The sequence below is a fragment of the Asterias rubens genome, chromosome 3 (genome assembly GCF_902459465.1).
Source record: "Asterias rubens chromosome 3, eAstRub1.3, whole genome shotgun sequence".
Taxonomy (NCBI): Eukaryota; Metazoa; Echinodermata; class Asteroidea; order Forcipulatida; family Asteriidae; genus Asterias; species Asterias rubens.
In genome coordinates this window covers 11,220,948-11,233,971 of record NC_047064.1, presented here as the reverse complement: position 1 = coordinate 11,233,971, position 13,024 = coordinate 11,220,948, and the positions used below count along the sequence as shown (strand labels likewise).

The 13,024-nt window shown below is 36.4% G+C and overlaps 1 protein-coding gene across 4 annotated transcripts in view; it reads right to left on the bottom strand.

Annotated features, from left to right (window-relative positions):
* LOC117287869 (poly(rC)-binding protein 3-like) overlaps positions 1-13,024 on the bottom strand; it is an 89,946-nt gene that overhangs the window by 60,574 nt on the left and 16,348 nt on the right. The gene's annotated exons all lie outside the window — the stretch shown is intronic.

Below are 13,024 nucleotides of genomic sequence, written 5' to 3'. Positions count from 1 at the left end.
CAAAAAAAAGATGATACTGTGTGTAGCATAACTAATGGCATACCATGATAGTATAGCACCCACAAACTAGTCGTACTGTAATCAATATGCAGAAATAACTACCTCCACGTAGATGTCCTCAGAACAGATGTCAGGGAATCTTGTTCACATGGACTCACTAATATCCTACAACATTGTCTGATTATTATGGAATGCACAGATAGACAGCAGATGCACATAAGAAGGATAACAATAGCCAGACCAGAGATTTTACAAACAATCAATAAAATCAGCCACACCAGCTGTGTGCAGTTTACAAACAATTCAAACTTAGCAAGAGCGTTATGCAAATTCTAACACAAAGGTAATTGTCAGCAGTGTTGTGTAGACTTGCAAATTTGTAGAGATATTGATTTCATTAAATTTCCTTAATTTGTGCGCATGCCAATATTTTAACCAATTGCCTAGGTGTAATGACACAGGCACTTCTAATGGCCAGCAGAAATTTGTAAAAGATTTTTATAAATACATATGGAAACTCAGACCTAAAAATCAAGAGCTAAAATTGGTTAATAAACAAACCATGGCATATGTTTACAAACCATGTAAATGCTGTAATGGTTTGACAATGTGCATTAAGTTACACTCAAAATTCAGCATCAACTTGTTCTACAGAACAAATATTTAACAAACTGTGAAATATAAAAAGTACAAATTAAAACACAATTCTTACTATGCATTGTGATTTAAAATAGTGTTAAAATTAAATATCTTAAAGGCAGTGGACACTATTGGTAATTGTTAAAGACTAGCCTTCACAGTTGGTGGGTCTCAACATATGCATAAAATAACGAACCTGTGAAAATATGAGCTCAATCGGTCATCGAACTTGCGAGATATGAATGAAAGGAAAAAAACATGCTTGTCACACGAAGGTGTGTGCGTTTAGATGTTTGATTTCGAGACCTCAAGTTCTAAATCTGAGGTCTCGAAATCAAATTCGTGGAAAATTACTTCCTTCTCGAAAATTATGCCACTTCAGAGGAGGGTGCCGTTTCTCACAATGTTTTATACCATCAACCTATCCCCATTACTCGTCACCAAGAAAGGTTTTATGCTAATAACTATTTTAAGTAATTACCAATAGTGTCCACTGCCTTTAATACTTAGATAAAATCTTGTATTTTGAAAACACAGGACCGACAATGTTCTAGTTCTCAATTCTCGCAACCCAAATCTCCACACCAAATTTGGTAACAGTTTCTCATTCTTATTCAGAAAAACCAAAGAAAAACCAAAGTGAAACAAAATACTGTGAGCCATCCTCAGTATTCAAATGCCCCGAAGTCTTGAAGACCAGCGAGCATGAACCTGTCTCTTGGCTGCCTTGCCTATATGCTGAGTTATGCACACTATTCACTTTTGGCGAAAATCAAGAGTGCTGTCATTTCTTGTTGGTAATTTGTGTTGATGTTTTACACTTCTCTAAAGGCAACCAGTGTGAATATACGTACAGTCACAGGTAAATATGGAACATTTATATTTGCATTGTAAACTAAAATACTGGTACATGTACCTACAGAATGTCCAACATTTCAATTACAAAATATTCCAGATGAATTATTCATCATTAAAATTAATGGAGAGGGATAAAGAAATTATAATCAAACTAATTTACTCAAAATACTATGTAAATTTACAAACACCCTAAAGCTAAAATCAACATTAACCAAAACACCCATGTACGTACGTTTATTTTTGCTCAGTATTTATAATATCATCCATTCACATAACTTTTACAAAATCTTCTTTAAATAGGTATGTACATGTATTTACATTAGTTCTGATCATGAGAAGCAACTTACATCTTTCACGTCTGTTTACACCGGGCCTTGTACAACAGAATGTAAAATCTGCCCATACCATCATATGGCTCTAAAATACAAAATGTGTAACCCACTGTACACAATGATAATATTATATGGATTCTCTTGATATTGTGTAGGACTGAGTGAGCAAATGAAATAAAAGGACTTGCCAGAAAGGTTCTAGAGGTTTTCAAAGAAACTCTTACTTACTACTGCTGAGATTAGTAATGAATAGAGTGGGTGTTAAAAAGCTAAGACTTTCAATGGGTTATTGTAATTCAGAAAGGCAGCTAGAGACTAACAAAGGAACTGAGGGTAGCTCAAACTGCAGGAAAACTGCATATCCTGGCTAATAATCAACATTGTGACTCTCAAGAGTCTTGAGACTAGTCTCTGTTTCAAGACTGAAACATAACATGTGTGTACATCTCAGTCTCTGTCGCAACATGCAATGGTTTTAACTCTGTCTATTTAGGTCTCAATAGTGACAGGATTTAAGGTGGGATATGACTAGGCCCTATACTTGTAAAAAGAAAAGTGCTGAGGTATAGTAAAGTGAACTCCTAAAACACACAAAATAAATCCAAACGCATTCCATTCAAGTCAGAATAAAAGAAACTTTTCTATGAAAAATAAAAATAAAATGATTAGTGGATCTTACTTTCAACCAGTAGTTACTGAATAATTTAACCATTTCACTAGTTAGGCATACACAGTAGGGCCCAATGCTAAATTACTGCTAAAAAATCCCTGCTTAGCAATAATGAGAGGGATACCAGTCACAAATTGTACAAGTGACCTGGTATTTTGGCAGTTCACCTTACTCTGGTTAGTATGTTGTGCTTAGCTTATCGTTGTGCTTAAGCAGCTCTATGAAATTGGGTCCTGTACACTAAAAAGTACCTCCATATGTAACTTGTCACATGTATGGTATAAAAAGGCATGCTTTGGACAGGAGAAATAGTCATTTTCAGATGTGTACTTAAGAAATCTCATGAATTTGACCGTCTATTTGCTCAGCTTTCAAATCCAAGACATTGATTGTTCTTGGTGATATTCATTCCTACACTAATACAAACACCTTCCATGCCAACAGTAGTCAAATCAAAATGATTTGTGGGATTATTTGAAGAGGTTTAAGACATTTCGGCAGTGTGATGTGTAAACTATAGATTCCTTTGATGTATCTAGAGAACTAGTAGAGTATTGAGATGGTCGATAAGCCATCTCAATGGTAGGTTCAAATCAATCTTACAGTCAAGCATTCCAACACCCAATTCATCATATCAGAGTACCGCCGAGATAATTAAGAGTTCCTCATGATTAGGCACGCAAATAAGAAGAATCTAGCGATGCTCAATGGAGCATGATGCCAGTCTGGTATGGTCTGTGGTTTGATTTGTTCTATGAGATGAATGGTGTACCTGCCTTCACCTGCACCAGGTTTTAAAAGCTAAGCGTTCAGTACATACGTAGGTTTGTTTGCACGTTACTAAATGACAGCCACACAGTGTATATGATTTGTGACAGTAGTGTTTATCTTGCATACCTACAAAACTGAACATCATCACAGCTAGTCAGCAGTGTTCAGTGTCGTAGCCCTAATGGGCGGTGCCGGGCAGGCCTCCCCAACACTAACAAATTTCACCCAGCACTGAGCAAAATGCAATGTGCTGCCCCAAGCACAGGTTCTCCCCAATTTGCACTTCGGCAATGATGGTCCGATATCTAAACATGAACAATTTTGTCGAACCACCTGCCCTTGATGGACTAAGTTGGATTTTGAGCCCTAAACTAAGATTGGTCTAGCTACAACACTGTGTTCCTATCCTATATTGCTGGTCCACCATGATGTACATTGTAGTATGCACAATTCTGTTGTTATAATAATATACACATATTTTCCTACACCATGAGAGATGCATCCATGGCCACATGTGCTTGTTAATGTGTGTATTTTTTAAATATTTATATCTATGCATTTGACCCAAATTCTTAATATATATTTTTGAGCCATATTAACTCTACACTAAACCATTACTGTAAGTAAGTGTTCATCAATCAACCTTCATTACAATGTACAGACATGTAAACATCGCAACCAAAATGTCAGTTACAGTTTTCTCCCGCAAATTCTTAAATGAAAAATCAACAAATACTAAAGACAAAAGGAAATGCAATGCACATAATGCTGTTTAGCTTTGATCATAGCTCTTGGGTACAGATTTATTAATTTTGTTAATTAAATATTCATTTATTCTTTGTCAATAATGCAAACTGTTTCTCTGTTCTGGTTTGCACTTTTGACTTAGCTCGGCGGGGCTTTGATGAGTCAGACTCTGTAATCATTGATTAAGCTAGGTTGAGTTTACCAATCAAACCGTACACATACCCATGATGTACATGTACATACAGTTAGTGGGGTCCTACAGTAAGTGTACATGTACGTACAATAGCAGTGTACATACAATTAGTTCTAAAGGATGGTTCAAATAAAAAGACGCTTTGTCTTTATTGAATATTCAGAGCCATATTATGTTGAGGCCTACATTAGACTCTTCCTTAATCTGCAAGGATGAAATTCAGCAGATTAATATGACCAAACGTCTACGCACTTCCATACACTGCACTATATTTCATTTGCAGAAATAAAACTGTATACACAAATGTACTGTAATGTACATGTACCAGATTCTGTACATTATCCAGAAAGCAGCGACTCACTGTGATCTCAACATCAAATCTACCTAGGTTCACAACAAAAAAACAAAACCACTAGATTTAAAAGCATTTATAAAATCTGGAACATTTCATTGTCTTTTATACACTGTGCTATGGTACTCTTTTATTTTGTTTTTTTATCCCTCAATTAATTTTTCCCTACACCTTAGTAGCCCCCCCCCCCCACCCCACTTTCTTGATTCTTTGAATTGTTTACTCCCCCAGAAAGACACACCTATCTATCTTCGGTGCATCCTCACTCCAGAAAAGAATCAACTATGGGTAAAGTGTGTTCACAAGGACACAACAAAACGCAGGTCTACAATGTACGTAACTACCTGCCAGGATTACAACACTTGCTTTGCAGGCATCAAAGTCTTTTGTTACTGTACAAAAACATAAACACTGTTCATGTTGTGTAAGGAAAACCAATCAGTTCTTTTTGTACAAACCAACACTTTCTGGCAAGATGCTCTCCGCACTTGGCTAGACATTTGACACTATACAGATGTTTTCAGACTGAATCATTAAGCGCTGATTCCTTATACACTGTATTCAATGTCTACAATCAAGCAAGTTTTAACAGCTGATCAATGAAGAAGGTATTGCCTGCCTAGGTACACAGTGTGATGTTATCATGGTTCTATTGATGCACTATCTCTAAAATTATGTGCAATAGTCCGTGTGTATTTTCATTTAAAAATATTGTGCACTGCGCTATATGCACCGGCTTTTTGCACAACTCATGACAGAGACCTCCATTTCCGGCCATAGTAAACGGATATTAATTATTTCACCCACAAACACTCGGTTTTACAGGCCTAAAATGCAAGCAGGTAATTGTTTAATTGCAATGAAAATTGTTTACCGTAAGCAATACCAATAACATTAAGGGATGATAATTTGTACGCATGAACTCACATACTAACACTTCATAAAGTTTAAGAACTTAAATAGACCTGTGCACTGTAAATGCAAAACTGACCTTTATTGGATGCTAATGAGGAAAAATAAAGCATGGAAACATACACTGTAGCTTCGAAAATCAAGCTGTTTTAATTGTCTATTTTAAAAAGTGAAAACCCCATGTTTATTGTAAATGTTGGATTAATAATCAGATGCAATGAGCATTAAGTCCGGTTCAGCGAATTTTAAGTGAATTTGACGTCACAACCCTCCTTTCGCAGCGATATTCGCAAGTGAGTGGGAATATCGTTGCGAATTTGTGACGTCAACATTCTTATCACATTCGCCTTCGCAGGAAGTATGAACCGGGCTTAAGTCTGATTGAATTTGAAGAACATACACCCAGGGTCCATCCAGGCATTATAAACTCTAGCCTCCACGTCCTTGGTCTTTGCTTTCAGTGCCTACTTCAGTGCCTCCCTTGTTCACCATAAAACATTGATTTTGATGTATATTTCACGTGTTTAACTTGTAAGCAGAAACTTTCCTTAACCAACACAGTATAACACTCTAGACAAAAGCTATGATTAGCATCTTGATATTTACAAAGTTGACTGTCTGGCTCTCTCACAATTTTCCCAACGGGTGTTGGGCAGGGGGTGCATTTGCCAAATTTGAGCTTCGTTATACAGGAATGAGACTTGCCATATTCTGAGTGAAAACAGGACAGCCAGAAATGTTGGGGGAAAAATGGGAGAAAACGCAGGAGACATCAGTGACCTAATCAAGTTATGGCCAGCATAACTGATGCTCAGGGTATATAAAAAAGGCATCAGGAGACAAGATACTGGAATTCAAGAAGGAAAAATTAGAAAGGATTAGTAGATAATAAGCACTCCAAGATGTGCCAGCATGAATGACGTGCTTAGACTGATCAAGCAATTTCAATATAATGCTGTGGGTCAGATGACAGACATCTATCCTTGTAGTGAGTATCATTCATAGCACTGAATCATGAAGCAACTCAAATAAGCTATTAACATACCAAGGTGACAATTGCCAAAACAAAATACACAAAATCATTCATACTTCCATCCAATACACTCATGTGTCCATCCAATGTCAAGGAGAAGGCCTACAGTCAATTTATTCATGTGAAATGCACTATTTCCACACAGTTTTTGCAGCCTGACACTTTTGATGCAAAAAATCTTAGGCCCTGTAAACATACCCTGTACAAGAAGTTGAATATTTCTAAGTTCCTGATTTCAGTCTTTTTCAAACACGTTTGGAAATTAAAAAGTATCAATTTTTCAAAATACAGTTTAAGATTAGACGGCATTGAGATAGCTTTGAAGATAGACGGGAGCTACATAACACTTTTCATATCTCCCTTGTGTGTATTATCCTTACAATTGACCTTATGAGCATGGTGTCATTTGAGAAGGGCGCCCTCGGCTAGAGTTTGTTGGCCCATCCTGCGCACGCATAGATGTGCGTTTTCCATTGTTGCATCATCTTTTACCTCTAAGATGGTGACGTGATGACGTCAATGCTTAAAGGTCTATAAGAAGCTATCAACTTCAATTCTATGCAAGTAAAAACATGTCCACTGTGGGCCTACGTACACATCATGCAGTCAAAAACAAAAAATTCCCTTCGTGGCAAGTTATTTTAACCTCAAATTCTGCACCCTGTGCTATTTTCTCCTAGGCCAAGTAATTCCGAATTGCGACTCCAAGTTTCAGGGCATATCAGGTTTATATTGGCTCCTGGGCAGAATGCACATGTAAGAATTCCATCCACACACAACCAAGGTATAGTCCACTCATGAGTGTTTTACCTTCTGATAAATGTCTTTTAAGTGAAAGTGACATGTCCTCATTCAAACTAAACACAGTGAACTGACTGCTAATTAACAGCTTTCTGGATGCATAATGAACAACATTTCTCCAATTCCTACACATGAAATCAAATGGTAAACTTTTGGGTAACAATAAAAGTATTTCATTGCATTCGCTGATTAAATCTAAATATGAAGTTAACAATACTCCAACGTAAGGCTGACCTTAAGTGTTTAAAGCCACATTTCATATAACCCCTTAACTTAATAAAAACTGTTTCTGGACACTGTCATTGGTTCAACTTACATCGTATCCACTAAGCTAGAATTACATTGCACTGACGTTAATTACCACAAGTTACAGGTTCATATACTGTACAAGATAGCAAAATAGCAGGACACATAGCAGCTGTAAAGAATGAAAAGCAAAGTGGGCATGTATGATCACCTGATGCTGTTAAAGAAATCCAAACATCAGGGTCAAACCCTTCATGACCCTGTACTGGGGTCAAACCTTCATGACCCTGTACTAGGGTCAAACCTTCATGACCCTGTGCTGGTTACATTTAATTTCTCTTCGGGAGGGGGGGGGGGGAGACCAGTTCACTATAATTTCACTAAAATCTCCAAGGGAATAGTTTTGAGATTTATGCTAATTGATACAAGGTTATTTTGCCCCAAATTTTGCACCCAAAGCAAAATTTGCCAGGGTAAGTACACGTATGATGAAACCATCTGGGTAGATCAGTGATGTGGATCACAGAGTAATTGTCCTTGTATGTACAACTACAAGTATAAATGTATAAATTTGGGTACATGTTGAAGGCTTTCTTGTCAATCTGAAAATATAATTCATTTTGAATGCCAATCCTCTGAGGGAAATCTTTCCTTCTGAAAAACAAGCAGAGAACATTTTTGTACACCATCAAAATCATTGATTTACCCTTGTCAAAACAAGTCCATATGAAAAATGTACAATATTCTTGACATCTACTTGATTTTTTTCCGCATAAACATAACCAAAACATTCAACAAAGTCGTATTCGTGTTAATTTGATAATTTATGAAAATGCCAAATATTCTGCAAATGACAAATCAATGGCACAAACAACTATTTCAGATTCTGAAAATATATTCCATGTTATTGATAAACAGGAACAAAACGATAATCCTTCTATACAAAGACACACAACCAGAGAGATGAATAGCCATAGAAAATTGTGAAGAGGGAATATAAGGCGTGAAAACGAAGAAGCGGTTACAGTGTAGGGATGAAATCCGAGGTGACAGTGTCTGGTTTCACATATCATCCTTCTCAGATGCTGATTTGGTCCAAAAAAAGCGCAGCGGCTCAAAAACATAATTGATCGGGTATTGGCAAATGTACATGTAGTAGATACACCTTCAGCCAAACAGGAAATAACGTCAGCTATCCAAACAAAACACCCATGCCTGGTAACCAATTTACAGGGTACCTTGCATTGATTTATGCAAATTAATCATGCATTTGGCTTAATTTATTTTATTTAAAAAGCGCTTAGTGTGAGTATAGTACACTTAACTTGTCTCTTTTAAGTGCACCCATGCACAGTTGACTAATCATGCGTAGCAATTGTATTTGTGTTACAATTTTGTTTTTGCATTGCATCTTAATTAAATGGCTTTTTTTCTTTTCTTAGTAAATGTTTTTTGACAAAATTGAATTTATATTGAACACTTCTCTGGTTATATTTTGTCAGGGATTATTATGTAATGTAGTCCTAACAACACTGTGTTTTTGGTGGGAATTCATGGGTATGAAGTACAGTAATTATTGAATCCTATATTAATTGACATAGCTTCACCATCTCCATAGAAGGACCTTGCCTCATTTGGACAAACAGACAGGGAATTTAACAATTCTACAAAGGGTCCAATAATTATTTGTATTTATTAATGGATGGGTGCCTGTCCAATATTCAAATTTTGGAGCGTTGCGGCAGTAAATACATGGCAACCAAATGTACATACACTGTACATGTATATTCCACCAATCAAATGACGAGGATCTGTGTGCGTGGTTTACATAAGAAAATACCCTTAGCAAACAGCAGGACATCATATAATGGTCGTTTTCAACCTCTGCAATCGAACAAATAAAGCAAGCAAATCCAGGATCTCCAATGCCCCTTTTGGTTATGCCCCCTTTGGCTTTTCCAATTAATTAATAGTCATTCTGTGTTTAAAAAAACAAGACATCTTAACGCTCTATCATACTTCACAATGTAGTTTACTTTAATTGTGCACCTGCATGAAGTATACGCGCGGAACGTCAGTTTGATTGCAATAAAAAAGGTGCATCACTATATTCTTACGTTATTTTATTTTAATTTATTGACCAAACCAACAGCGACTGAGCTGCCAGTTACAGGAAAGAATGATTTGAGAGAATTCACTGTATAATTTGTATATTATTTCGGTAAATAAAAACGTCATAGTAAAACTACATAATTTGCACAATCATTCTTTCAAATTACAATGATCCATTCAAGTCCACGTGTGCATTCAAAATCTGGTTTTTTTTTCCATGCACTTAGAGATTCCAAATGTAGATTTAGAGTAACTCTAAGGGCTTTCAGATGCAGAGGAAGGCCCTTATTGACCCTCTCTCTGTGATTTCAATCACCTCCAAAAAAGCTTCAAGTCAGATTGTTCCTTGAGGTAATGAAAACTTGACCTCACAAATTCAGAGCAAAAGATTCATCCTAAGCAAAGTGTACTCGCCTTTAGTGAGTACGTCACTTACAACTTCCACTATGACATCATGACTGGCTTTGAATTGAATGAATTGGTATTCATATTGAGTATAACCCAGCCTTTAGACAGAAAAGAGGGGAAACACTTAATTAGCCACACATTTCTAGTACATAGAGTGAAATACAAAAAAAAATAATTATATTGGCCCTGTTTCTGGCAGGTGCTAGTCAGTTGACAATCAATACACATCCGGTTACTTTCCAATTTGACTAATGCTACAGGAACTTTACCACTCGGATCCAATATTTTATAAAGTACAGAGTACATTACGCACCACGGGACAGCAGATGAGGGCAAGATGCACTCCAAAAGTCTTCATGATGCCAGTTTGTACAAAGCAGGTTCGAACTGAACTTATTTTGAGTAAACTAAAGCGGTTTTTAAGCGAAATAAAATGATCAACCCATTTCCAGGAATGAAAAGTTGCTTGCTAACTATATCACATATATATGACTATGTCCAGCAGAGTTAGCCTACATGTATTTACTTTGTGCATGTAAACAGCAACCTTACTTTCAAATTAACTTTCAACAAAGTTAATGAATCAGTGTTAGCCTATTTTATGTAGACTGTGCAAGTCTCACATTAATTTTGCCCAACACATGTAAATTTAATGTTTTAAATAAACCAAACATTTGGGGACCACTTTGGTCCCACATACATTTGTTCAATGCGTGAAGGATGCACTTTCAATGTTGGAATACACGGACAGACTTGCACAGTGCATTTCATACATAATATGTACATGGTTCACTCTGAATAGAAAGTCACACTGTACACAATACATACAAATTAAACACAGAGAGTAAAGTGAGTTGAGATTCAATTAGCTTTCATACAGTGTGTAATTATGAGTACAGAGTCAATCTGTCGTGGTCGTATTATTATTACAATACATGTGTACAAGGCTAGTTGTTTAATTACTGTTTCCACTTGTCCCTTTGACTCCCTAATGGATAGACGAGGATCCATCCACTATAATGGAGAATCCTACATTGCCATAGTGTACAGGTATCATTCAGTGATGGGGAAATTATTGTTTTGCTTTTTAAAAGCAGTACTTATTCAAAAATCAAGATACTGTATGCACATAAGTCTTGATCTAAATCTGTCAAAAGAGGGCTCCCTTGCATCGTCCTACATTAATACAATAATCCAGCCATGCTTTATACAATGTACTTTTTGTATCATTTTCTGCTATCACAGTACAATGCATTGCACTGTTTTTTATTCTCCTGGCTTTCTACATGCCCACAAATGAATCATCAGCATATTGATCAGCCAAGCAGTTTGTTAGCCATATATTCAAAAATACTTACTAATTATGTAAAGTTGTAAGCACCTAATTAAATAACTATAGATTAAGGAATCTGGGCATGGATTACGGGTAAGCTCCAATGGTTTCTGGCTGCAGTTTAAATGATGTTGGCTTCTCCCATGTCCTACTACACATTGGAGGTGCTTCAAAGCACAGATTACCAAGGTCTAGAAGATATTTAAATTGCTAATGCTCACGTTGCCAGGGGTAATAAGATCAATGCAAAAGCATTCAAGCATTTATATTTAATTAAAATACGTAGAGCCTCCATTTGATTAATGAGCTTCTTGGGCAATATCTCTGTGGAATAATTATTGTAAAAATCCAGGGTCTTTTAAATTTGAAGGATAGTGACTCAATAAGAAAAACAAAAACAAAAAAATTCCAAATGTACTTGGAAAATGTTGTGTATCTTGTGTGCAAAATAAACTTTTCCATTAATGTACAGTGTTTTACACACAATAGACCTTCAGGTTTGATCATCAAGGCTGTTGAAACAATGGCACTATGGCTAACAATCAGTACCATACATACCAAACAGGTCCATTTACAGCCCTTGTTCATTAACCAAAAAAATGTTGAAATTTCACAGCCTTTGACAAGACCGCAGATAATTTTTTTATTAAGACTGGAGACTGATACCCCTTTTGAAAACTAAAACCCTGTTTGAAAAGAGGAGTGTGCACACAGCACTGTGCCTGTAGTGTAAGGTAATACCAAAACAAAGTGGGATCAATATAACATCTGTTCAAACCTCAGCAAATGCATAATTGTTAAAAGACAACACATAGGACTCAACAATACCAAGTAAAAACAACCGCTGCAAAAATGGACAAGATTTGTTTAGATTCCATAGAGATTGAGCATTGTATCAGCAATCGATAGTCATCACTTCTTTGCAATGGGGTGTGTATGCATGCTGTTTCAGACAAAGAAACCATTGGTGTGTGACTAATGTCAGATACATGTAGTTGTGTATGAAGCACGTGGCTACCATGAAGGAATTCTCCAAGCAATACACAATACAGCAACTCAAAACGCATGCATTTCAAATTAAATTCAATTATGAAGGCAGTGGATATACCTTAACAAAACAATTCTATGAAGGGCAATATACAGCTAATTTCCTGCAATCGTACGAGAAGAATCTCTCGGGAATCTTTGTAAGGAGCAAAATGAATAACAACATTTCCGACAATTCTTTTAGCACTGTCACAATGCACAATCATACTGATTTGGAGCCAGGCAAAGATGCACTTTCCATACAGCTGCATCTTGCTAGAGGTTTCATCTCAATATTTCCTTTTCCGAACTGATGTACACATTGAGTTCTTGTGTAGAGTCAATGAACCTCTGTACTGACGTTCATTCTATAGATTGGTTGAATGACATCATCACTGGGGCCTTTTAGGATATTTCCTTGGCTCTTTCATGCTGCCTAACTTCACAATGACATGCATACATGTAATGTGCATTGAGACTGCCTGATGTAAATTCATATACACCTGTTTTTAATTGGCAAGACAGATACCTTTTAAGAGGCAAACATACACATTTACACATGCATCTTCACATTTAAGTGTATAATGACTG